Genomic DNA, 3,835 nt, shown 5'->3' on the forward strand with positions numbered 1-3,835 from the left:
ACCATCATTAAATTTGCAGATGACACAACATTGGTAGGCCTGATCACCGACAACAACGAGACTGCCTATAGGGAAGAGGTCAGAGAACTGGCCGTTTGGTGCCAGGACAACAACCTCTCCCTCAACGTGATCAAGACAAAGGAGATGATTGTGGACTACAGGAAAAAGGAGGACCGAGTACACCCCATTCTCATCAACGGGGCTGCAGGGGAGCAGGTTGAGAACTTCAAGTTCCTTGGTGTCCACATCACCAACAAACTAACATAGTCCAAGCACACCAAGACAGTCATGAAGAGGGCACGACAAAACCTATTCCCCCTCAGGAGACTGAAAAGATTTGGCATGGGTCCTTAGATCCTCAAAAGCTTCAACAGCTGCACCATCAAGAGCATCCTGACCGGTAGTGCGAAAAGCCCAGTACGTCACTGGGGCCAAGCTTCCTGCCATCCTGGACCTCTATACCAGGCTATGTCAGAGGAAGGCCCTAAATATTGTCAAAGACTCCAGCCACCCTAGTCATAGACTGTTCTCTTTGCTACCGCATGGCAAGTGGTAGCGGAGCGCCAAGTCTAGGTCCAAGAGGCTTCTTAACAGCTTCTACCACCAAGCCATAAGACTCCTGAACATCTAGTCAAATGGCTACCCAGACTATTTGCATTATCCCCCCCCCGCTTCCCATCTCCACACCACTGCCACTCTCTGTTGTCATCTATGCATAGTCACTTTAATAACTCTACCTACATGTACATACTACCTCAACTAACCGGTGCCCCCGCACATTGACTCTGTATAGGCACCTCTCTGTATATATTGTTATTTTTTACTGCTGCTCTTTAATTACTTGTAAGGTCTACACGTGTTGTATTCGGCGCATGTGACGAGTACAATTTGATTTGATTTGAAAGTGTAGCCTGCGTTTAATCATTTTACTGGAAGAAATGTGCAGGAGTCTATGTGAGAGGTTCTATACCTACAGTCCAGAAGAGGCTGATGGGAGGAAAGGAGTCAAACACGTGGTTTGATAAGTTCCATTTAATTCCCTTCCAGTCATTACAATGAGTCCACCCTTCTATAGCTCCTCCAATCAGTCTATTCTGCTACAGTCAGTGTCTAGATATCAGTTACCATTTTAACTTATCTGAACAGTAGGCTACAGTTTCCTTGATGTGCCATAGGCCTATTTGAAGTCCATATTGTGACTGTCAAATGTATATAGCTTCTCACAATCATCACACATAACGTAGCTGCCGCTGCTGCTATCATCCTCCTTCAACACTTCACCAAATCTATCCCAAACATTACATTTCAGGCCCTTCTTTTTATTTTCAACCCTCCATTTCCTTGCTTTTCTCTTAAAGAATTAAACCTTGACATTGTCCTTTTTTGCCTGCTTGGGATAGACATCAACTTGTTCTGCCTGTTCCCAAAAGCATTGAGTGATTGGCTTGTAAGCTATTTGGAGCACATATTGTTAGATCCTAAGGCTTTTTGCACTAATGCCAGACAGCGTGAAATAATGAAAGAAAAACCTCAATGTAGCCAATAGAAAAAAATTGCACAATATCAATGAAACTTTATTCAACCTGCCGGCCACCAACCCGCGGTTCATGCACACACTATTTCATAACCCTAAGCCCGCCCTTTCCGCGGGACTGCGGGTTATGAGTCAACCAGCACATCACTAGCCTATAGTAACTCTCCCCTCATATCAGCTAGGCCATAGCACTAACCACGAGAAACACAGGGTTCCAGGCAATATAATGTGGGAGCTGTTAGAATTGTGAGAATCTCTTACAGGTGTTTGTTGCCTGGTTTCCATTGTAAATTAGTGTGCCTAGCTTAGGACCATGTCTATGTTCCCTCAGCCCTATGTTCCCTCAGCCCTATGTTCCCTCAGCCCTATGTTCCCTCAGCCCTATGTTCCCTCAGCCCTATGTTCCCTCAGCCCTATGTTCCCTCAGCCCTATGTTCCCTCAGCCCTATGCTCCATCAACCCTATGTTCCATCAGCCCTATGCTCCCTCAGCCCTATGTTCCCTCAGCCCTATGTTCCCTCAGCCCTATGTTCCATCAGCCCTATGTTCCCTCAACCCTATGTTCCCTCAGCCCTATGTTCCCTCAGCCCTATGTTCCATCAGCCCTATGTTCCCTCAGCCCTATGCTCCCTCAGCCCTATGTTCCCTCAGCCCTATGTTCCCTCAGCCCTATGTTCCCTTAGCCCTATGTTCCATCAGCCCTATGTAGGTTTTCCCACAAGAAACCACTAAGGAACCCACAAGGAAACACTAAGGAACCCACAAGGAACCACTAAGGAACCCACAAGGAAACACCAAGGAACCCACAAGGAAACACAAGACTGCATTCAGAAGGTTCAACATCAGAGACCAGTCTCCTGTGGAGTTCCTGATGTCACTGTCATGAGCACTGGTTTAATTTAATCAGCTGATTGAATTAGATGGCTTATTCATCTGTTTAATCAGATGGCTTATTCATCTGTTTAATCAGATGGTTTATTCAGATGGTTTAATCAGATGGTTTACTCATCTGTTTAATCAGATGGTTTATTCCCACGCTTCATCCACACACTATTTCATAACCCTAAATCTGCCTTTTCCGCGGCGACTGTGGGTTATGAGTCAACCAGCACATCACTAGCCTACAGCAACCCTCCCCTCATATCAGCTAGGCCATGGCACTAACCATGAGAAACACAGTGTTCCAGGCAGTAAAATGTGAAAACTGTTAGAATTGTTATTCTAGCTATCTCTTACAGATGTGTGTTGTCTGGTTTCCAATGGAAATTAGTGTGCCTAGCTTAGGACCATGTCTATGTTCCCTCAACCCTATATTCCCTCTACCCTAAGTTCCCTCTACCCTAAGTTCCCTAAGCCCTATGTTCCCTCAGCCCTGTGTTCCCTCAGCCCTAAGTTCCCTCAACCTTATGTTCCCTCAACCCTATGTTCCCTCAGCCCTATGTTCCCTCAACCCTATGTTCCCTCAGCCCTATGTTCCCTCAGCCCTATGTTCCCTCAACCCTATGATCCCTCAGCCCTATGTTCCCTCAGCCCTATGTTCCATCAGCCCTATGTTCCATCAACCCTATGTTCCCTCAGTCCTATGTTCCCTCAGTCCTATGTTCCCTCAACCCTATGTTCCCTCAGCCCTATGTTCCCTCAGCCCTATGTTCCCTCAGCCCTATGTTCCCTCAGTCCTATGTTCCCTCAGTCCTATGTTCCCTCAGCCCTATGTTCCCTCAACCCTATGTTCCCTCAGCCCTATGTTCCCTCAGCCCTATGTTCCCTCAGCCCTATGTTCCCTCAACCTTATGTTCCCTCAGCCCTATGTTCCCTCAGCCCTATGTTCCCTCAACCCTATGTTCCCTCAGCCATATGTTCCCTCAGCCCTATGTTCCCTCAACCCTATGTTCCCTCAGCCCTATGTTCCCTCAACCTTATGTTCCCTCAGCCCTATGTTCCCTCAACCCTAAGTTCCCTCAACCCTATGTTCCCTCAGCCCTATGTTCCCTCAACCCTATGTTCCCTCAGTCCTATGTTCCCTCAGCCCTAAGTTCCCTCAACCCTATGTTCCCTCAACCCTAAGTTCCCTCAACCCTAAATTCCCTCTACCCTAAGTTCCCTCAGCCCTATGTTCCCTCAACCCTAAGTTCCCTCAGCCCTAAGTTCCCTCAACCCTATGTTCCCTCTACCCTAAGTTCCCTCAACCCTAAGTTCCCTCAGCCCTAAGTTCCCTCTACCCAATGTTCCCTCTATTCTATGTTCCCTCAACCCTATGTACCCTCAACCCTATGTTCCCTCAGCCATATGTTCCCTCTACCC

Source organism: Salvelinus namaycush, chromosome 18 (genome assembly GCF_016432855.1).
Source record: "Salvelinus namaycush isolate Seneca chromosome 18, SaNama_1.0, whole genome shotgun sequence".
NCBI classification, from domain to species: Eukaryota; Metazoa; Chordata; class Actinopteri; order Salmoniformes; family Salmonidae; genus Salvelinus; species Salvelinus namaycush.